General features: G+C 45.5%; 1 protein-coding gene and 1 pseudogene across 6 annotated transcripts in view; one reads left to right on the top strand and one right to left on the bottom strand.

Annotated features, from left to right (window-relative positions):
* The window catches only part of SLC25A30 (solute carrier family 25 member 30), a 98361-nt gene that overhangs the window by 31360 nt on the left and 43157 nt on the right, over positions 1–23844 (bottom strand). For 4 of the 6 annotated variants that reach the window (XM_067713421.1, XM_067713420.1, XM_067713416.1 and 1 more), the window contains exon 1: positions 4698–4851. The exons of 1 other annotated variant lie outside the window; for it this stretch is intronic. The gene's annotated coding sequence lies outside the window, so the exon portion shown is untranslated. Of the gene's footprint in view, positions 1–4268; positions 4292–4697; positions 4852–23844 lie in introns of those variants that run through there. One more of the 6 variants, XM_067713418.1, reaches the window with a different exon arrangement.
* LOC137211345 (eukaryotic translation initiation factor 4E-like) lies at positions 12861–14102 on the top strand (annotated as a pseudogene).

The following is a 23844-nucleotide window of genomic DNA, read 5'->3' as shown; positions in this document are numbered from 1 at the left end:
ATGGCCAAGGGGCTTCCTTACACCAAGAGAAAACAAAGGAACTCAAAAAGGACCCTAACAGACATACAGATACCTGTTCCTCATCTACAGACATTAACCAAATTCAGAGTGGTTACAGATGACTAAGGTAGAAAGCTCCCTGAGCATGGAACTTAAAAAATCATCATGTTTTATGTATTTCAGTACCAAAGAACAAGTCCTGCTCCCCAAAACTCATCTCACTGTTAGCCTTGAAAAAGTTTAATATCTGTGCTTAATTCTTAGCCTTACTAAATTCATAACTAAGGGAACGATTAACACTATAAGTTACAGACTATAAAACACATTAATAATAAATCCAATAATTCATTACTGTCCTCAACCCATTCTTGGGTTTTGCCGAGTCCAAGTTAAAAAGCAAAACAGGGCTTCCCTGGTGGCGCAGTGGTTGAGAGTCCGCCTGCCGATGCAGGGGACACGGGTTCGTGCCCCGGTCCGGGAAGATCCCACATGCCGCGGAGTGGCTAGGCACGGCCGCTGAGCCTGCGCGTCCGGAGCCTGTGCTCCGCAATGGGAGAGGCCACAACAGTGAGAGGCCCTCGTACCGCAAAAAAAAAAAAGCAAAATAACTACATAACGTTAGTGTCTGGAAGCACTGTAACTTGCCGTTACAAGTGTTCAACATAAATGATTTCAGTGGATCCCCCCTCAAGTTTGGGATAGGACAGAAAAAGAGACAAGGAAACCCAGTTTCAGGAAGGCAACTTGTCCAAGGCCACATGGCTGATGGGGCAGAAGTGGACCTCCAACCCCCAAATGCTTTGATCCCAAGTTTAGTGTTCTTTCTGCTACCACCTGAGGCTGGACATGATCAAAAAGGAGTGATGGCATTTTAATTAAGGAGAAAATATTACCAAGCACCTTGGAAAAGGTACTACTGATAAGATGTACCTTAGAAACAATGAAAATGTGCTTTAAGAGAAAAGTCTTAAGAGAAAAATATATAGTCAGAAGGTAGTCAATCTAAACAGTTATAATTAATTTTTCCAATACACAGTATACAAAGATAGTATTCGTATTTTTTCCCAAAGTTTTTTTACTGAGGTGAAATTCATGTACTGCAAAATAAACCAGGGAAGTCCCTGGCGGTCCAGTGGTTAGGACTGGGCACTTTCACTCACCGGGCCAGGGTTCAATCCCTGGTCCCCTGGTCGAGGAACTAAGATCCCACGAGCCGCACGGTACAGGCAAAAACAAACAAACAAAAATAAAATAAACCATTTTAGCAAATAATTCAGTGGCACTTAGTACATTCTAATTTTGTACAACCGCCATCTCTAGCTAGCCCCAAAATACTCCAGCACCCCAAAAGGAAACCATTAAGCAGTTCCTCTCCATTCCCCCTCCCCCTAGCCTCTATGATTCTTATTTTCTTGGCTGTGATACTATACATGCATCAAGCATCTCTGTGGAACACAAGACTCCTTATTAGTAGTTCCTAACCTGGCTGAGGAGCTTCTTAAAAGTAGACACACAGATGCCCCGGCCACTGAATGAGGGAAATCCTAAGCATCAGAGTCAAATAAATGATGGCCTTGGAATACGTATCACTTAAAATTAGGTAGTTGATTAGGTAGTGTTGACATTATAGCCGGTTCTTCTTGGCATTCACCTTATTTAGTAGAGATTTTTTTTCCTACAGTGTATATATAAACGTATATGTACAAAATAGACACACACACACAAGATGTCCTCTAAAATGTCAGCAAAAATGTTATTCGGAATGGGATTACAACTTCTGATCTCTAATTAGAAACAAAACATTTTTTAGAAACTATGTCGTCGGGGGGCTTCCCTGGTGGGGCAGTGGTTAAGAATCCGCCTGCCAGTGCAGGGGACACAGGTTCGAGCCCTGGTCCGGGAAGATCCCACCTGCCGCGGAGCGACTAAGCCCATACACCACAACTACTGAGCCTGTGCTCTAGAGCCCGCAAGCCACAACTACTGAGCCCGTGAGCCTAGAGCCTGCGCTCCGCAACAAGACAAGCCACCGCAATGAGAAGCCCACGTACCGCAACAAAGACCCAACGCAGCAAAAAATAAATTTATTTTAAAAAAAAACAAACTATATTGTCATGTGACTTCATGCCATCTCATCCATTAACTTTCTGATTTCCTGCCAATACTTTTGCCAGTTTAAGTTTAATGAGATCTGGCTACTTTTTCTTCTGTTGGTTTTGATATTAAATTTTTAGTTAGTTATAATATTAAAACCCAGAGGTTCTGGGTTATACTCATATGAAACTACTCAAGTAGAGCTCGACCTTGTTGTGGAATTGCCTCCCAGGGTTTTGAATCACATGGGATGAAGCACACATCTATTAGTTCCTATTCAGATATTACCCCACAATAACTTATCTTCCACAAACAAGGGTCCCCCCTCCAGTATCCCTGGTTAAACTGTAAGAAAGTACAGTCTATTCACTACAATGTTTAAAAAGTTAACCAAGACGAGGGTAAATTAACTTTGGGGCTCTTCTCTTTTCCTTTCCCAAAGCTAGGACTAGCTTCCTGAGCAGTTAAGACTACCGTGCCTTCCCAGGTTACTGTTTGCAGAGTCAAATAAAGAATAAGTAAGCTGTACTGGCCAGGGCAAGCAGTGAAGGGCTTCAGTTATCTTGGGCTGAATTCTCTGTTCAGTAAACTAAACCACTTCTTCGTTTTTGAGCTCTTTGAGGGGTTCTCCTCACACACATTCCTTAACTTGCCAGCTCAATTTTTGGGAAAAATCCCAACGCTACTCAAGTGTCAAGACTAACAGGCCAACACAGGTCAGGGAGATTGATGTGTCCCTTAGCGATCACTAGTGTCTGAGCAGCAGCTCAGCCTGAGACTCAGGGAAGGAAGGGCTTACAACCTGCAAAAGTTCCAGCTTCCGGCACGGAAGTGGCTATTGATCGCTTGCTACTTTGTTCTCCTCTTGGGGCCCTACCTTCTAGCCAAACTAAAACCCAGAGACCACCTCTCTGTGCTGCACTATGAACACAATACTGTCATTATTAATACCTGACATGTCAGGTACTGCTATATGTCTTCCACATGAAGGATTTTATTTAACCTTCACAAGCCTATGAAATAGGTATCATTATCTCATTTCACAATTGAGGAAAGACAGCCTGAGAGAGGGAAAGTGACTGTGCCTAGTCACACAGCTAGGAAGTACTCAAACTGAGCTCTCCCTGAGGCAAAGCTGATCCTTCCTCTATGTACTACAAAGCCAAACGCTATTTACCAAAGGCTGTTAAAAATACTGGCACAAATAATAAGAATACAATAAAAAGCGGTGGGTGGGAGGGTAGTTAATTGACATATTCAAAATACAGGTAGGGTTTTCCCGAGCGGGATGTACAAAAATTTTTATCTATTTAACAACCAAAAAAAGTGTTTTCTGAGCCGAAGTGTCTATACAAATTAAGAACTACAAAGGATTCTCCCTACACCTAAGATATATGCTAAAGTTACATTCCTCTCTACTACATTTTCTATAACAGCATTTATTTTCTCCTTACCTCATCTATACAGCTACAAAGAGAGGGAATTAAAAACAGTAATTGCTGCTGGAACTTCCGAAAGCTTTCCAAGTTTCTCTTATATAATCAATTCTGGCTAAGTTCTTTCACTTTTACTGTGCTCCCTTTTCAGTCCCTAATCTTAAACCCCAATCCAGTCTCTAAACTTCTGCGCGCTCATAAATCTTTGTTCCTCGCAGGGCTGCCTTTCATGGCTTTTTCCTATTTCTCATTCTTTTTAAAGGTACGGGGCGAAAAATAAGCTCATCAGACTAATAACACGTGGGATTTGAAGGGAATCTTAGAAATTTATCTTATTTCACGTGAATTAACTAAGTCCATGGTCACAGAGCTTGGCAGCAGCAAAGTCAAGAACAGAATTCATGCCTTTCAACTTTCCTCGCCAGAGGAGGAGGCCGAATCTCGACTCTTGCAGGGCAGTTCGACACGTTTTGCTATTCCTGCGCAGGAACAATGCCATTTCAACTGTTTTACACGAAATTACTCACACCTAGAATTACGCTAAAATCCAGAGCTGCATTAACTTTCCGAGCAAATGAATTCAACCGGTCCTTGCTAACGTGAGCCAGCCTGGTGTGTTCCAGGAACAATTCAAAGTACAGAAAGCCTTTTCCCATAGTAGGCAGCTCACGGATGCCCGGGCTGCACGCTCTTGAATGAACCGCAGGTGTGAGGGATGCAGAGGCAGGAGAAACGCACCTCGGCGGCAAGGGCACACACGCCGAGATGCCAGACGGGCCTCACGCCTGATCTCGGTGACGCTGGAAGAGAAATCACCCCCTACGCCACCGAGTGATGAGGGCCGGGAGCCGGCTCTCCTGCAGAACCGGCCCGGCCGCAGGCAGCTGCAGCCCGAGGAGCAGGGCCCACGCCGGAACCTCGCGCCCCACCGAGCCAGGCCCCGCAAACGAACCGGAGAGCAGAGGTGACCCCTGGGTAGGGCCACCGGCGCCGGGGCTCTCCGGGACCGCGGCCGACCAGGGGGGCAGCGCCGCCGCGTTGGGGCCGGGAGTTCCGCGCCAGTGGTTCTGGACACCGGGGGGCAATGGAGGGCGGGCCGGAGCAGGGGCGACCCGGAGCAGGCGCGGAGCGGCCAGCGCGGCCCCAGCCGGGAAGTCAGACACTTACCGGGTGGCGGCTGCCCTGCACCTCCTACTCCCCAGGCGCAGCAGCAGCCGTTTCCAGCGGCCGCACGGGAACTGGAGGAAAGGTTGGGGAGCGGCGGGGTCGGCCTAAGAGCCCGCGCGCAGCCCCGCCCCGCCCTGCGCGGCCCCGCCCGCAGCCTTGGCTCCCATTGGCCGCTCCCGGCACAGGCCACGCCCAGGTCGCGCGCCCGGCAGCCGGCGGAGAGGGGCCGCAGAGGGAGTGGGCTGCGGGACTCCGGCTCGCCGCTGGCGGGGTTAGGAGCTGTCCGGACTCGGTGACGCCTCCGACGGCCTCGAGGTCAACTCTGCGGTGAAAGAGAAACTTAAGAGCCACGGAAGAGCCTTCTCAGGGTGCTGATTCTTTTTGCTCACGTGAACCTCTGCAGTCAGAAGGAAGTAAACTTGCACTCCTTTTTTTAAAAAGTCAGCTTTTTAGTGTGAAAATTTATAAACCGACTGAAGACTTAAACAGTATACCCTGCACTAAATTAAATGCTAACATTTCACAGTATTTGCGTTCTCTCTCACTGTATAGTTTTTTTATTACCCCGAACCATTGGAAAGTTGCAAACAACACTGCTTCACCCCCAAAATACCTCGGCATTAGAACATGCAAGAAATTAAATACCATTTCAGTCAAATCCAATATACTGTCCATATTTAAATTTCCTTTGTTGTCCCTAAAGGTCTCACACACACACATTTTTTTTTCCAGTTCGAGATCTACCCAGGATTCGTTGCATTTGATTTCATGCCTCTCTGTACAAACTCCTTTAGTCTACTACCCTAGTACTAGTACTCTCACTTTAAAAAGAATCGTTTGTTAACGCAAGTTCGTGGGCGGAGGCACAGCGAGGCCAAACAAACTGAAACATCAGAGTTTGGAGCAGAGAAAAGCTTATTGCAAGGAGACAGGCGGCTCACGCCCTAAAAGCAACGAACTCCCCAAAAGGGTTTCAGCAAAGCACTTTTAAAAGCCAGGTGAGGGAGGGGGCGTCGCTGGGAATGTGATTAGTTTGTGCACAGCTCTCTGACTGGCTGACGGTGAGGTAGCAGGGTGGTGTCACAGGGGTCAACAGTATCTGTCCTCAGGCTCCAGGAGGCCTGGGGCTAGTTGCTCACAGGGGTTGTCAAGTAATTAACATCTTCCATTTGTTGGGGGGGGCGGGAGGGGGTGTTCACTTCTGCAAACAACTCAGGAAGTGTGCATCAAATACTATTATCTAGGTTCTTCAGAGAGGAGCCAGGACAGAGGAGATGGGGGAAGGCCTGTCCCTGGAAGGCCCCATGGGGTCCTGCTCCGTTACACTTTCATTACTTTGACATATTTGAAAAGTCCAGGCCAATTGTAGACTATATCAGTATGGGTTTATTGAACTGTTTCTTCATGGTTAGATTCAAGTCAAACTTTTTAGTAAGAAAAGTCGGAGGTGATGCTATGTACTTCCATCAGCAGGCACAGTATCCTTTTGGCCTATTATCCGTGATGTCAAGCTTGATCACTTGATCAAGGGTGGTCTGGTAGTTCTCTCCAAAAAGATCGTCTCTCCCTCTGCAACAGATATCTGCAATGCTAGGCTGAAACCAGATGAGTATTTTCACCCAATAGGGGTAGCAAACACTTAGCGCAAAAGTTATAAAATGGAGATTTTCTAATGCTATCATTCCTTCTCCGTTTATTAGCTGGCATTCCTTTCTAAAGAAGAGGACTCCCGCCCCCCACTTTCTCCTTTTCTTTTTTGTTTCTCCTCCCCTTCACAATTCCCCTCCCCCACCTTCTTCTGAATAACAGTGTGAACTCTGGCATTCTTTTAAAATTCAATTTAATTAAATTACTGTAATCAAATACCATTATTATTTGCGGTGCTCAAATTGCCCTTTTGTGAGCCGTGGAAGCCCCCTACCCGGCTCTTTTTTCCTTACATATATCCTATCAGTCTTTGAACATTACCTTGCTTTCTGACCCAGGACCTCCCAAGCTCTCCTTGCATTTTCTCTGCCTTATGCAGAGAAACCTTAGTTCCTTTTAGTAGGAAATGGTACTTGGAAAACTAAATCTGAGTGTTTGCTACTGGGATGTCATTTCTTCCAGGCCCTTTCAGTGGACCAAGTGTATATGTATTCATATAGATATAAAACAGTAAACAGGGCTTCCCTGGTGGCGCAGTGGTTGAGAGTCCGCCTGCCAATGCAGGGGATGCGGGTTCGTGCTCCGGTCCGGGAAGATCCCACATGCAGCGGAGCGGCTGGGCCCGTGAGCCATGGCCGCTGAGCCTTGGCGTCCGGAGCCTGTGCTCCACAACGGGAGAGGCCACAACAGTGAGAGGCCCGCGTACCGCAAGAAAAAAAAAACAGTAAACAGTATAGTCTTTACCCAAATATATTTTAAAATCATGAGTTCATACTGATAACCCCAATTAAAAATTCAACACCGCGAGGTTCATTCTAGTCTTCCTCTTTCCATATTTATATCTTTTTTCTACCACAAAGTAACCCTGGTTACTAACAAAAAGATATGAAATATGATGTCAAAAACAGTAAACATGGCAGGGGTAAAAATGCAGGAAAATGCTGGTTCCCATCAGCATCAATATATTTACTCATTTATTCTATCCTACAATATACACAAAAGAGCTGAGACTTCAGTACTAATACCAGCAGCAAAACTTCTAAGTTCAGGATTTCTTTGCAGTTCTCTTTATCTTTATAAGTACGGCCCTTCTCAACGATGTGCAATATATGTGATATATTGTTAGGTTTGTTATTTTTATTTGCATAATTTTAGTTTGCTTTTTTCATCTTTCTTATCTAGTTTGTTTTTGTTTTTGTTTTTGGTACGCGGGCCTCTCACTGTTGTGGCCTCTCCCATTGTGGAGCACAGGCTCCGGACATGCAGGCTCAGCGGCCATGGCTCACGGGCCCAGCCGCTCCGTGGCATGTGGGATCTTCCCAGACCGGGGCACGAACCCGTGTCCCCTGCATCGGCAGGTGGACTCAACCACTGCCCCACCAGGGAAGCCCCTAGTTTTATTTTTTGAATGTATAAAGCATTCACCTGGTTCAAAATCAAATCTTACAAATATTTTATTCAGAGGAAGCTCTCCCTTCCTGTTTCCTGCACTCTGTTCCCACTCACTTCCTATCACTAACCATTGTCATTAGTTTCTAGTTTATTCCCCCCCAAAATTAAGAATATTTATTTATTTGTTTGGTATCTATTGCTGTATAATTATGCTTTGCAGCTTAAAACAACAAACATTTATTACCTCACAGTTTCTGCGCATCAGAAATCCAAGAAGAGACTTCCTTGGTGGTGCAGTGGTTAAGAATCCACCTGTCAATGCAGGGGACACGGGTTCGAGCCCTGGTCCGGGAAGATCCCACATGCCGCAGAGCAACTAAGCCCGTGCGCCACAGCTACTGAGCCTGCACTCTAGAGCCCGGGAGCCACAACTACTGAGCCCACGTGCCACAACTACTGAAGCCCATGCGCCTAGAGCCTGTGCTCTGCAATAGGAGAAGCCACCACAGCGAGAAGCCTGCGCAACGCAACGAAGAGTAGCCCCTGCTCACCGCAACTAGAGAAAGGCCCCGTTCATCAACGAAGACCCAACACAGCCAAAAATAAATAAATAAATAAATTTTTTAAGAAAAAGAAAATAACGAAATTCAAGAAGGGCTTAGGTAGCTACCTCTGGCTCCAGGTCTCTCGCAAAAATGCAATGAACATGGCACCTGGGGCTACAATCCTCTCCAGTCTGGACTGGGGGACGATCTGCCTCCAAACTCACTCAACCTGGCTGTTAGTTGGCCTCAGAAGATCCTCTTTCAAGCTACCTCAGGTGACTGTTGGCAGATCTCAGGTCGCTGCTGGCTGTCAGCCAGTGAATTCGTTTCTTGGGGCTGCCTCAATAAATTACCACAAACAGGATGGTTTAAAAAAAATGGGGGGTTCTTTGTTATACAGCAAAAACTAACACAATGCTGTAAAGCAATTATACGTCAATAAAGATGTTAAAAAAAAATGGGGGGGTTTATTCTCTCACAGTTCTGAAGGCTAGAAGTTCAAAATCAAGATGTCAGCAGGGGGCTTCCCTGGTGGCGCAGTGGTTGAGAGTCTGCCTGCTGATGCAGGGGACACGGGTTCGTGCCCCACTCCGGGAAGATCCCACATGCCGCGGAGCGGCTGGGCCCGCGAGCCATGGCCGCTGAGCCTGTGCGTCCAGAGCCTGTGCTCCGCAACGGGAGTAAGCCACAACAGTGAGAGGCCCGCGTACCGCAAAAAAAAAAAAAAAGATGTCAGCAGGGAAGAATCCTTTCTTGCCTCTCTCCAGGCTTCTAGCAGTTACCAGCTATCCTTGGTGTTCTTGGCTTGTAACTGCATAACTTTTGTCTCTGCCTCTGCCTTTACATCACATTGTGTGTGTGTCTCTGTGTGTTTGTGTCCAAATTTCCTGCTGCTAAGGACACCAGTCCTTGTACTTGGGTCCACGCTAATCCAGTATGACCTTGGCTTAACTTGATTGCAGTAGCAAAGACCCTGTTTCCAAATAAGGTCACTTCACAGATACCAGGTGGATCAGGACTTCAGTATGTCTTTCCGGGAGACACAATTCAACCCACAACCACCGAAAATATCAGTTTCTTGCATCGTGGTTTCTCAGTAAAACTACTCACAACATGGCAGCTTGCTTCGCACTACAGAGAAAAAGGAAAAAAGAGAGAGAGATTCCAGCATGGAAGGCGCGGTCTTTTTGTAACATTATTTAACAGTGACATCCCACTACTTCTGCTGTATTTTACTTGCTTTTCTAGAGTCAGTAAGTCCAGCCCACACTCAAGGGGAAAGGATTACACAATAGGCAATGATCGGGGGGCCATCTCAGAGCCTGCCTGCCACGATTTATATATTTTATTTTACTTCCCCTTTTTTCTTCCATGAAAGGTAGCACATTTTATTCTTCCTTGCTATTTTCGCTGTTTAACAATCGATAATGTATCCTGGAAATCACTCTGGAGTATAACTGAGCAGGACCCTATGGGGCCTTCCCAGGACAGACCCCTCCCCCATCTTCTGCTTTAGCTCCTCCCTGAAGCACCTAGATAACAGTTATCTGATGCACATTTCCTGAGTTGTTTTACAGATGCTAAAACCCCTACCAAATAGAAGACTTTAACTACATGAAGACCATGAGCACACAGCCCCCAGACCTACTGGCGCCTAAGGATGGATCCTTTTGACCCCTGTGACACCGCCCTCACCATCAACCAATCAGAATTGTGCACGAGGGCTTCCCTGGTGGCACAGTGGTTAAGAATCTGCCTGCCAGTGCAGGGGACACGGGTTTGAGCCCTGGTCCGGGAAGATCCCACATGCCGCGGAGCAACTAAGTCCGTGCGCCACAACTACTGAGCCTGCGCTCTAGAACCTGTGCTCCGCAACAAGAGAAGCCACCAGAATGAGAAGCCCGTGCACCACGAAGGCTTCGAAGAGTAGCCCCCGCTCTCCACAATTAGAGAAAGCCTGCGCACAGCAATGAAGACCCAATGCAGCCAAAAATAAATAAAATAAATAAGTTAAAAAAAAAAAAAAGAATTGTGCACGAACTGATCACAAACCCTGTGACACCACCCCCGCCCACCTTGCCTTTAAAAATGCTTTCCCGGGAATTCCCTGGCAGTCCAGCGGTTAGGACTCCGTGCTCTCACTGCCCAGGGCCCAGGTTCAGTCCCTGGTTGGGGAACTAAGATCTCACAAGCAGTGTGGTTCGGCCAATAAATAAATAAATAATAAATAAATAAACAAAAATGTTTTCCTGAAACCCACTGGGGCGCTCGGGTGTTTTGAGCACTAGCTGCCCTGGACTCCTTGCTTGGCACCTGCAATAAATGTTGCAATTTCCTTCACCACAACCCTGTGTCAGTAGATTGGCTTTACTGCAAGCAGGTGACCCAAGTTTGACTCGGAAACAAAATCAGTGCCCAGTACTACATTCATTATTTTGTAATAACCTATAAGGGAAAAGAACCTGAAAAAGTATGTATATGTATAACTGAATCACTGTGCTGTACACCTGAAACTAACATGACGTTGTAAATAAACTGTGCTCCAATTAAAAAAAAAAAAAAAAAGACAGTTCCCAGAGGCCTTTCTCATCCTTCATTACTACAGCATAGTTCTCCCTCATGTGGATGGACCCAGGTTATTTAACAGTTAGCTTCTTGTAGTGTGATAGGCAGAATTCTAAGATGGCCCCTAAGATTCTTGGCCCCTGATGTGCACATACCTTCTCCTAGTTATTCAATCAAACACTAATCTAGGTAAGTCTGTGAAAGGATTTTGCATGTATATTAAAGTCCCAGCGACTTCCCCGGCGGCACAGTGGTTAAGACTCCATGCTCCCAATGCAAGGGACCCGGGTTCGATCCCTACTCAGGGAACTAGATCCCGCATGCATGCCACAACTAAGACCCGGTGCAACCAAATAAATAAATTTTAAAAAATAAAAATAAAGTCCCAAGTCAGTTGCCCCTATGATAGGGAGATTATTTAGTGGGCCTGACCTAGTCATACGAGCCCTTTAAAAGCAGAGAATTTTCTCTAGCTGGTCACAGAAGGAAAGTCAGAGCTTCAAATCACAAGAAGGATTTGACACACCGGCTTGACAATGAGGCTTCACACGGCAAGGAATGAGGGTGCCTCTAGGAGCTGAGAGCGTCCCGAGCTGACACCCCACGAGCATCCTCAGTCCTGCCACCACGAGAAACTACACTCTGCCAGCAATAAGGATGACTCGGAAGCAGGTTCATCCTGCTGAGTTCTCTAGATGAGAACTAAACCAAGCCGGCACCTTCATTTCAGCCTCGTGATACCCTGAGTGGAGAGCCCAGCCACACCACGCCACACTTCTGATCGACTACTAAATGGGTGTCACTTGAAGCTAAACGTGTGGTTTTATATTATGCAGCAATAGAAAACGAATAAATGTGGCATATAGTTGGTTTGCAATCTTTTGCTATGACAAATAGTGAGATAATGAAGAAACTTTTGCATATATTGTGTTCATTGGAGGAGGTATAGCTTCAGGATAAATTCCCAGAAGTGGGATTGTTGGGTCAAAAAGCAAATGCGGGCTTCCCTGGTGGCGCAGTGGTTGAGAGTCCGCCTGCCGATGCAGGGGACACGGGTTCGTGCCCCGATCCGGGAAGATCCCACATGCCGCAGAGCGGCTGGGCCCGTGAGCCATGGCTGCTGAGCCTGTGCTCCGCAACGGGGGAGGCCACAACAGTGAGAGGCCCGCGTACCGCAAAAAAAAAAAAAAAAAGCAAATGCATGTGTACAAAACCTGCATTTATTGATGCAAAGTGCTCCTCCAGGAATCTTTATATTCAATGGTTCATTCAAGCCAAAAAATGTGTTATTTCCATTTTATAAATGAGGAAATTGAGGTTTCAGGAGGTAACTGGTCTATGCTAGAGCCAGAGACCAAAGCCCCCTCTCTCTCATTCCCTTTTCCAGTTTCTGTAGCTCAGGCTCCAGGCTGGGCTTAAACAACCCCAATTTCCACTCTCCAACTTGAGCTCTAAGTGAGACCCTGGAGTTTCGTCAACTCACTGTTTTGATGTCAGTACAGTTTAGACCTGTTTGAGGTTTCACATGAATCCTGCCATAAAAACAAACGTACGTGTGCATTGAGATTGCAATGTGCACACTGTTTTTTGTAGTTGTGGCATCTTGTTGACATCGAATATGACTTTGATAATAAATACCAGTTCCTGAAAAAAACAAAACGAACAAACAAACAAAAAACCAAATGTAATCCCCAGGCTGTGGAGAAAGTCATTGGAATGCTTTCCTTTCTAGGGCAGGGAAATAAGAACATGACTTTTTCTACCCCAGCTCTCACCTCACCAAGTCCTTTCCAGACTCATGACTGTGTGACACACCCTTTCCTATAGATTCTTTAGACACCTAAACTCCACTATTTTCCCGTGCCCCACCAGCCTCTGCTAGTAGGCGTATCATCCTTAGTAATACACAGATAATATCCAGTAATTTATATTTAGTACGAAGATCCCTTTCAAGAATGAAGATCCGTCTGTAATACAAACTAAATTTTTAAAAATCTTGGAGTCCCTGGGTTGTGCGATCAGCTCGATCTAAGATGGCGGCTGTGGAACCGGAAACCACCCCTACTCCTAATCCCCCACCTACAGAAGAAGAGAAAACAGAATCTAATCAGGAGGTTGCTAACACAGAACACTATATTAAACATCCTTTACAGAACAGATGGGCACTCTGGTTTTTTTAAAAATGATAAAAGCAGGGCTTCCCTGGTGGCGCAGTGGTTGAGAGTCCGCCTGCCGATGCAGGGGACGCGGGTTCGTGCCCCGGTCCGGGAAGATCCCACATGCCGCGGAGCGGCTGGGCCCGTGAGCCGTGGTCGCTGAGCCTGCGCGTCCGGAGCCTGTGCTCCGCAGCGGGAGGGGCCGCGGCGGTGAGACGCCCGTGTACCACAAAAAAAAAAAAAAAAAAAAAAAAAAAGAAGATAAAAGCAAAACTTGGCAAGCAGACCTTCGGCTGATCTCTAAGTTTGATAACTGTTGAAGGCTTTTGGGCTCCGTACAACCATATCCAGTTGTCTAGTAATTTAATGCCTGGCTGTGACTACTCACTTTTTAAGGATGGTATTGAGACTATGTGGGAAGATGAGAAAAACAAACGAGGAGGACGATGGCTAATTACATTGAACAAACAGCAGAGACGAAGTGACCTCCATCGCTTTTGGCTAGAGACACTGCTGTGCCTTATTGGAGAGTCTTTTGATGACTACAGTGATGACGTATGTGGAGCTGTGGTTAATGTTAGAGCTAAAGGTGATAAAATAGCAATATGGACTACTGAATGTGAAAACAGGGAAGCAGTTACACATATAGGGAGGGTATACAAGGAAAGATTAGGACTTCCTCCAAAGATAGTGATTGTTTACCAGTCCCACGCAGACACAGCTACTAAGAGCGCTCCACCACTAAAAATAGGTTTGTTGTTTAAGAAGACACCTCCTGAGTATTCTCATAGGAGACTGCGTCAAGCAATCGAGATTTGGGAGCTGAACCAAAGCTTCTTCAAAAGCAGAGTGGACTGCATTTAAATTTGATTTCCATCTAAATGTTGCTAAGATATAAGAGACGTCTCATTCGCCTTTGTCTTGTACTTCTGTGTTCATTTTTTTTTTTTTTTTTTTAATTTTGGCTGAGTGTCCGCTATCCCAATCAAAGAATTACAGTACACATCGTCCCCAGAATCCATAAATGTGTTCCTGGCCCACTCTGTAATAGCTTAAAAGAATTAACGATTTACAAACACATTTGACCCATCTACAATATTAAAGAATTTGCATTTCTACACCTTACAAGAGAACGATTCTGTTTATGTTCCATTGTATGCAGAAGCATATTTTGCTGGTTTGAAAGAGTATGATGCATACAGTTTTCTAACAATTTTCTTTGTTTCTTTTTACAGCATTGTCTGTGCTGTACTCTTGCTGATGGCTGCTAGATTTTAATTTATTTGTTTCCCTACTTGATAACATTAGTGATTCTGATTTCAGTTTTTCATTTGTTTTGCTTTTTTTTCCTCATGTAACATTGGTGAAGGATCCAGGAATACGACACAAAGGTGGAATAAACATTAATTTTGTGCATTCTTTGGTAATTTTTTTTTTGTAACTACAAAGCTTTGCTACAAATTTATGCATTTCATTCAAATCAGTGATCTATGTTTGTGTGATTTCCTAAACATAATTGTGGATTATAAAAAATGTAACATCATAATTACATTCCTAATTAGAATTAGTATGTCTGTTTTTGTATCTTTATGCTGTATTTTAACACTTTATTATACTTAGGTTATTTTGCTTTGGTTAAAAAATGGCTCAAGGGCTTCCATGGTTGCGCGGTGGTTGGGAGTCCGCCTGCAGATGCAGGGGATGTGGGTTCGTGCCCCGGTCCGGGAAGATCCCACATGCCGCGGAGCGGCTGGGCCAGTGAGCCATGGCCGCTGAGCCTGCGCGTCCGGAGCCTGTGCTCCGCAACGGGAGAGGCCACAACAGTGAGAGGCCCGTGTACCGCAAACAAAAAAAACAAAACAAAAAAATGGCTCAAGTAGAAAAGCGGTCCCATTCATATTAAGACAGTGTACAAAACTATAAATAAAATGTGTACAGTGAATTGTCTTTTAGACAAAAAAATCTTGGAGTCCCTATAAGATGGATGGTGGTACTTTCAGCATCTATCAAGAAAATTCACACCGAACTTGAGGACCCTCTGAATAACCTTGGGTTCCCACAAGGGTCCTGATCCACGGGTTGGAAATCACTGCTCTAGGGAATAGTAACATGGTTATATCATTATAACCAGTTTTGAAACAACAAGAATAACAAAAAAGAAATGTAAGTCAAGAAACAAATCTACTAACTACTCAGTGCCAGTCCCTGCTAAACACAGCTAATTTCTCACCTATTCTTTGCTCTCACCTTTGCACTGTAACAGCCCTTCATATGTGCGTTTTATCTGACTACAGTCAAGACACCCAGATGGCAATATGGAAATGAAGACCTGAATTCTACTCAATCTTGGCCAAACTGTATTAGCTCTCCGACCTTGATTAATTAATTTCTCTAAGTCCTCAGTTGCAAAACGCAAACAATACCTCCCTTACAGAATGTTAAATGAGGTGATGTGTGCAAAAACACACTCTGTAAAATGTAGGTGCCGTGGAAATATCTTCTAAATTCATCTGGCTATGTCACTCATGAGCTTAAAATTCTTCCTTGTCTTCCCAGTGTCTTCAGAATCAAGGATAAGCCCTTAGCCTGGCAGAGAAGCCCCTCCCTCTGTGGTTTTTAGAGCTTCCAGTCACAGGAATCAGTTCCCCATCCTCCCCTGTTCATCTGCCTCTCAACCCTGCGTTCTAAAGTCTGGCCATCTCAAGGAGCTGGACTCTTCACCGTATTTCCATTTCGGCCCTTTATTAGCACATTGTGTATGCCACTGTTTAGAACAGTAAGGTCCTCAAACAAGCCACAGTCTATAAGTTGGGCTATGCCAGGCCTCATGAGGAGGCAGCAAGAACCATTCCTCACCCACATCTTGGTTATCATCATCTTGGTAGTTACATTTGTACTGTGATGAAGAACAAATGATTTGGAATCAGCTAGAATTTAATAAGTGTGTATGCAACTAACTTAAACTACAGGAATGATATTGATAGATTGTAATATGGCCCTACATTTGTCAGGAAGGAGTCTCTTGAGTTTTTCTGGATGCTTGATGCCATGCAGAATGAAAGGCCTGAATCAGACCACTTTTAGGGTAGCCTTCAGTGATCGGTGGTGGGGAGAACATTGTATCTGAGACATCTGGTCACCTTCCCCTGCTCTTGGCAAAGTGGAGCAGTAATGAGCGATAGCTACTCCTAACAAGAACAGCTGGAAAGGCGGTGTTCCCAGCTGGTATGCTCGGGGAATGAGCCAGTGAAATTCTTTATCCTCACCTCTTACAGCAGTGGATACCAACCAGGAGATTTGCCCCCCAGAGGACATTTGGCAATGTCTGGAGACATTTTTTTTTTTTTTTTTTTTGGTTGCGTTGGGTCTTCATTGCTGCCCACGGGCTTTCTTTAGTTGTGGCAAGAGGGCTTCTCACTGCGGTGGCTTCTCTTGTTGCGGAGCACAGGCTCTAGGGCATGTGGGCTTCAGTAGTTGTGGCTTGCAGGCTCTAGAGCGCAGGCTCAGTAGTTGTGGTGCACAGGCTTCAGTAGTTGTGACTCGCAGGGTGTGGAGCGCAGGCTCAGTAGTGTGGCGCACGGGCTTAGTTGCTCCGTGGCACGTGGGATCTTCCCGGACCAGGGATTGAACCCGTGTCCCCTGCACTGGCAGGCAGATTCTTAACCACTCCGCCACCAGGGAAGTCCCTGGAGACATTTTTGGTTGTCACAACTGACTGATAGCTACTAGCATCTTTTGAGTAGGGACCAGACCTGCTGCTAAACATCCTACGATGCCCAGGAAAGGCCTCCACAACAAAGAACTATCAAAACAGCAATAGGGCTGTGGTTTGAAAAATCCTGTTTTGTAGGAATGTTGCTTTTGGTATATGTTTTTCTTGGTTACAGGTGCTCTTTTGAGAGCACATCTTTTGCATAGGTCTGTGAGTGTTCATTTGTATAAAATAGTTGCAGCTCCCTGAACATGCCATTGCTCCCTTTCACCTCTGGAACCTTGCACACGCTAAGGTGCACCTGCTAAGTTCTTTCTCTTGCTAATTTCTTCTCATCCTTCAGGCTTCCGTTTGGACATCATCTCCTCCAGGAAGTCTCTCCTGATTCCTAAAATCTAGGCACAGTAGGTGCCCCCATGCACACCCATCCTGCGATCAGAACAGTTACGGCACTGCAGTAGAATTAACGTTTTCTTTGTCAGTCTCCCCGCCAGACAGTAAGCTCCTCGGGGTGGGGACGCAGTCTCGCTCACTACTGTATGCCTAGTACCCAGTACAGCACCTGATGTGGTAGGCAGTCAATTAATATACACACATTTGAAGAGTCTACATAATCTGGGATCTGCAGAGACATGAAACGCTTTTCAAAATGGTGCACCCCGTCTTCCTCTCATTGATATCAGTTGTGTGTTTTGTTTGATCAAAGCTTCCCTAGTTGTGCTTCAGTAGAGAAAATGGAAGAATAGTGCAGAGAATCTCACGTGAATTCTGGTGAGCTGTACTTGGAGATCTCATTTATCTACCTTTACGCTACTCTCTGCATTGTTTTCCTTTTTAGTAGCCTTTTAGTAGCCTTTTAATTTTTATGCCCAGGAGCTGGCAAACTATGGTCTATGGGCCAAATATGGACAGTTGCCTGTTTTTGTATAGCCATAGAAATGGTTGTTACATCTTTTTAATGGTTACTTTTTTTTTTTTTTTTTTGCCAGACCGCACATGGCACGTGGGATCTCAGTTCCCGGAACAGGGATCGAACCCGTGACCCCAGCCATGGAAGCACAGAGTGCTAACCACTGGACCGCCAGGGAATTCCCAATAGTTACATTTTGAATGGCTATGTAAGTACCTACAGAATAGCCTCAATTTTGCCTCCTGGACTAAAGAGCGAAATATTTACAATCTGGTCCTCTACAGAAGGAGCTTGCTGACCACTGCTGTATCCTTCAGCGTATTTGCATTTAAATATTCCATTCTGGTCTCAGCTGTGCTTTGGCTATTGTGTCATCAGCCTGTTGGGGCTCATTTGGTAAAGGGGGAAGAGCACAGCCTTGTGACAGCTGATGGTAGCAGAACCGACTATCATGAGACCCTCACAAAGACCCCTGGCACCTGACAGGACAGATTTGTACCATGATTCTCTTAATACAAGCAATGCAGTTTACACACTTAACCAAATTCTCTTGCACCTTCACTTTAAAATCATAAATATAAAATCAATTACACACTTCAAATTGAAATCACAAGGTATTCTGTCAGATTCTCTAGAGTATAGTTTCTATTTTTATTACAGACACTGCACATAAATAACAGACACGTAAGGGTTGTGTTACACTTCCAAGGTTAGTACTAAAAATATTAGTACTATGGGCTTGATTTAGCTCACCATTGCTATATTTAATTCTAAACCTTCTCGGGGTTATATAATCATATAATAATGTACCCAACTAACAGCAGATTTACTAGCTCAGGTCAGCTGAGTAACTAGATAATGAAAAAAATCAGGGCATCAATAAGATTATCTTGAAGTGTTGTGAGATACACTCCAGTTATGTGTTCCCTTTTTACAGAGGAGCTGTGTCTGATACGTAGCAGGGACCTCAAGTCTAAGCCTTTCACTTGGAATTTCATTTCTCTATCTTCATCCCTGGTCATTTTCCCTCAGCAAACCCAATTTGTTTGTTTTAGAGCCTGATTTAGGTGGAGAGAGAGAGAGAAGCAAGTCACATTTAAAGGACTGAGAATACTAACAATTTCAAACTTCTCAACAGCAATACTGGAAGCTAGAAAACAACGGAGCAATGCCTTAAATGTGAGGGAAAATTATTGCCAAACTGTAACGCCATATCTAACCCAAAAATTTTAAAAGCTACAGACGTGCAAGGTCTCAAAGAATTAGCCTCTCCTGTATGTGTCCTCAGAAAAGCTAATAAAGGATATATTTCCTCAAAACTAAGGAATAAACTTTTTTTAAAGGTTTACATGGGAAATAGGAGCTCCAACACAGGAGGGTGGGGAAAGGACTTCCTAAGATGACAGTGAAAATCAATCTCAGGACAACAGCAACCAGCCTAGATCAGAGCAGGGATACAAAGAGATCCTGGAAATATATTGCAGAGAAAAACTGATAAATCACCTGATGTTTGTGAAAGTAGTGATAGGGGGCTTTAACTACAAAGAGACGGTTTGGGGATGAATTTGAAATAGGCACCCAGAAAAGTAAGCCCAATTATTATCATTTTTTGCCGTGCTCGGCCTCTCTCTAGTTGCGGCGAGCGGGAGCTACTCTTCATTGTGGTGCTTCTCATTGTGGTGGCTTCTCTTGTTGCGGAGCACAGGCTCTAAGCACGGAGGCTTCAGTAGTTGTGGCACTCAGGCTTAGTTGCTCCGTAGTATGTGGGATCTTCCCGGACCAGGGCTTGAACCCGTGTCCCCTGAATTGGCGGGCAGATTCTTAACCACTGTGCTACCAGGGAAGTCCCCAAAAACCTTTTAAATGATGACCATTTTTTTTTTCCCTGGTTTTTCCAGGGAAAACCAGAGGTCATAAAAAGAAGAAACATAATCATGGTATACTACATGGCTCAGCTATCAATAACATTTACAAAGTCAGAGTAATTAAAACACTACATATTGGGAATTCCCTGGTGGCCCAGTGGCTAGGACTCCGTGCTTCCACTGCAGGGGGCAGGGGTTCGATCCCTAGTCTGGGAACTAAGATCCTGCAAGCCGTGAGGCACTGCTAAAGAAAAATGTTCATTAAAAAAAAAAAACACCTATATATTGGTTTAACCAAAACTGGTGATTAAATTGTAATTAGAGGATAGTGAAGACCTCTGTGTGTCTGTGTGGGTAGGTGTGAGAGTGAGTGTGGATGGGCGTAAATCTTTGTCTTCAGAAGAAGGAAGTCTATAGATATCAAAGGAGAAAAATCAGGAAATGGCAGCTAAATCAGCTTATTAGAAATCAAGGAGGTAAATGCCAGAAGAAACAGCTGAGGACTTCCCTGGTGGCGCAGTGGTTAAGAATCCGCCTGCCAATGCAGGGGACACAGGTTCGAGCTCTCGTCCAGGAAGATCCCACATGCCGTAGAGCAATTAAGCCCGTGTGCCACAACTAGTGAGCCTGCGCTCTAGCCCGCGAGCCACAACTACTGAAGCTCACATGCCTAGAGCCCATGCTCTGCAACAAGAGAAGCCACCGCCATGAGAAGCCCCCGCTCAACGCAACTAGAGAAAGCCCACGCACAGCAACGAAGACCCAATGCAGCCAAAAATTAATTAATTTTTTAAAGAAAGAAAGAAAAGAGCATGGGGAAGGCCTACCTGCTCTTTACTGCCTCTGGTCACAATCCATGTGCAAGAATTAGTCCCAAAGCCCCACTAAGATACCAAGATGCTGGGAAGTGTGCTTTAATTGTATATCTAGGGGAAAAAAATGGATTTTGGTGAATATCTGGTGAATCTCTTCCCACTTTGGCGGAATGTACTTGCAGGAGGGAAGGTATATGATAATAGCTAGCCTCTCATGTCCACTCTTGCCTCCCTCATCCATCTCCACAGAGCACAGTGACCTGGATCAAGTCTTACTGCTGCCTAAAAGCTTTCCACTGTACTTAGCATTAGCCCCCAAATCCTTATGCCAGCCTTGGAGGCCAGCATGACATGGGTTCTTCCACTGTGCCAAGCTCTTCTTCATCTGCACAGGTTGTCACCTCTGCTCGGAATACTACCGTCCTGCTCCCTCTTTTCACAACCTGACATTTACCCATGTTTTTAGTCTCAGGCCAAATGTTGCTTCATCCAAGAGGCCACTGTGATAGTCACAGTAACAGCCCCAAAGAACTCTATGTCCTAATCCCTGGAATCTGTGACTATGTTAGGCCACGGGTTCGTGGCCCAGTCCGGGAAGATCCCACACGCCTCGGAGCAGCTGGGCCCGTGTGCCATGGCCGCTGAGCCTGCGCGTCCAGAGCCTGTGCTCCGCAACGGGAGAGGCCACAACAGTGAGAGGCCTGCGTACCGCCAAAAAAAAAAAAAAAAAAAAAAGATTACAGATAGAATTAAGGTGGCTAATCAGCTGGCCTTCAGGTAGGGAGGTTATTTGGGATTATCCAAGACAATGAGATAGTGAGTGGGTCCGATGTAATCTCATGGGTCCTTATAAGTGAAAGAGGGAGGTGGAAAGGTCAGAGATACAATATGACTGTGGAAGTAGGTTGGAGTGATTTGATGTGAGAAGAACTCTACCTGCCATTGTCGGCTTTGAAGATGGAAAAGAGTCATAAACCAAGGAATGTGGGCAGCACCAAAAGCTGCCCAATCAGTCAAGGAAACTGATTCTCCCCTGGAGCCACCAGAAGGAATACAGCCCTGAAACGCCCTTGAGTTTTGTCTAATGAGTTCCAGTCCAGACTTCTGACCTCTAGAACAAAAGATAATAAATGTTTATTGTTTTATAGCATCAAGTTTGTGGTAATTTGTCATAGCAGCAATAGGACACTAATCCATGCTCGCTAACTCTTCCCTGACCACCCTCATCTCCCTGCCATGTCAGCTGGGTCTGCAACTAATCTCTCTCCCCAACAAGACCTCTGTTCTTCCCTTGCACATCTGGATCTCTGGCGGGTCCATGCCTGGGTCTTCTGGGACCTCTCCTGGGAACTGACCTTCACTTCTCCCGGTCTCTCCATAAACACTCAGGAATGTGTTGAAGTTTTTCCCCTCCAATTTTTTTTCTTTTTTCTCTCTCCCCCACCCCCGGCCCCCCACTGCCTGGATCTTAGGTCCCCGACCAGGGAGCGCTGAGTCCCAACCACTGGACCGCCAGGGAATTCCCTCCCCTCTGGTTTTGCACCTGGTGAGTTGACAGGCAGAACAGTCAGGTAGGAGGGGGAACAAAAAAGTGTAAACACCTCCATGAAAATGGCTCAAAGGGTCCACATGCCTGGCGAATTTCTCTGCCTCCACAAAGGAGGGGATTTGCATCCAACTCAGGAGAACTTTAAAAGTTATTTATCTTCTTTATAATTCTCAGTTCTCTTCAAAGTAAAATCATAAACATACTTTCTTCGGAGGGTTTTTGTAAGAATTAAAGGAAATAAATGAAATCGTGACCACAGTGCCTTGCATATAATCAACATCACTATTGCCATTGTTAGTATTGCCGCCATCATGATTGTCATTATTCCAAATGACTCTTTCATGTTATATACAAAAGGCCCACTCCATTGGGAATTCCCTGGAGGTCCAGTGCTTAGGACTCTGCGCTCTCACTGCCGAGGGCCTGGCTTCAATCCCTGTTTGGCCAAAAAAAAAAAAGGCCCACTCCATTTAAGTAAAACCAGTATTGCTAACAGGGTAAGAGTCTAAAATTAAAGCCTTTCACGTTTCTTAGTGGTTTTGTCCTGAGATTTACACTCAGCACTTCCAATTAATTTTTATTGAGTGATACAGCTTCAAAAATGTAATAGGAACAGAAACCAAAATGGCTACTTACTTGCTCTTACGGCAAGTCATGTCTTTGAAATACTATGAAAATTAGCCAATTCAACATGCCCCCCCCCAAAAAAAATCATTCTGGGCTTTAATTACAATTGTCTGCATTTTTTTTTTTTTTTTTTTGGCGGTGCCCAGCGGCATGTGGGATCTTAGTTCCCACTACCGGGACCAGGGATGGAGCCCGCGCACCCTGCAGTGGAAGCGCGAAGTCTTAACCACTGCACTGCCAGGGAAGTCCCTGTCTGCATTTCTCTTTTATTTTATTTTATTTTTATTTACATTGGGTCTTCGTTGCTGCGCACGGGCTTCCTCTAGTTGCAGGGAGCGGGGGCTACTCTTCGTTGCAATGGGCGGGCTTCTCACTGCGGTGGCTTCTCTTGTTGCGGAGCACAGGCTGTAGGCGCGCGGGCTTCAGTAGTTGTGGCTCACGGGCTCTAGAGTGCAGGCTCAGTAGTTGTGGTGCACAGACTTAGTTGCTCCGCGGCATGTGGGATCTTCCTGGACCAGGGCTCGAACCTGTGTCCCCTGCATTGGCAGGCAGATTCTTAACCACTGCGCCACCAGGGAAGTCCTGCATTTCTTTAAGTCAATCATTTGGTTAAATATTTTACTCCCTTTCTGGGTGCCCTCATGTAGACACTGCCTAGGAAACTATCAGACTTCAGTTTATCAGAAGCAAAATAAAGGGGCCAACTGAAATCTCCAGTAGATAGAATAAATGGCTTTTTCCGCAAAAAAGGATTTGGGGAAGTGTAAGTAATCCGGGCCACCTGATGCTGAGAGGCACAGGACAAAAGGAGGTTAACAGGTAGCCTCTGCAGGGTAATTTTAGCCAGAGCTCCCTGCAGCGTGCTTCTTGGGGCCGGGAGGGAGGTCTGTGCGCTCGCCAGCGTCTATAGAAATGCCCTAGAGGGCTTCCCTGGTAGCGCAGTGGTTAAGGATCTACCTGCCAATGCAGGGGACACTGGTTCAAGCCCTGGTCCGGGAAGATCCCACATGCCACAGAGCAACTAGGTCTGTGCACCACCACTACTGAGCCTGCGATCTAGGGCCCGCGAGCCAAAACTGCTGAGCCTGTGCTCTAGAGCCCGCAAGCCACAACTACTGAGCCTGCGCTCTAGAACCTGCAAGCCACAACTACTAAAGCCCACGCGCTTAGAGCCCGTGCTCTGCAACAAGAGAAGCCACCGCAATGAGAAGCCCGCGCACCGCAACGAAGAGTAGTCCCTGCTCGCCACAGCTAGAGAAAAGCCCGCATGCAGCAACAAAGACCCAACGCAGCCAAAAATAAATAAAACAAAATAAAATAAATAAATAAAATTTAAATTAAAAAAAAAAGAAAGAAATGCCGTA

Source organism: Pseudorca crassidens, chromosome 18 (assembly GCF_039906515.1).
Source record: "Pseudorca crassidens isolate mPseCra1 chromosome 18, mPseCra1.hap1, whole genome shotgun sequence".
In the NCBI taxonomy this organism is placed as follows: Eukaryota; Metazoa; Chordata; class Mammalia; order Artiodactyla; family Delphinidae; genus Pseudorca; species Pseudorca crassidens.
Note: the sequence above shows the minus strand (reverse complement) of the source record. Positions and strands in the feature narration are given on the sequence as shown.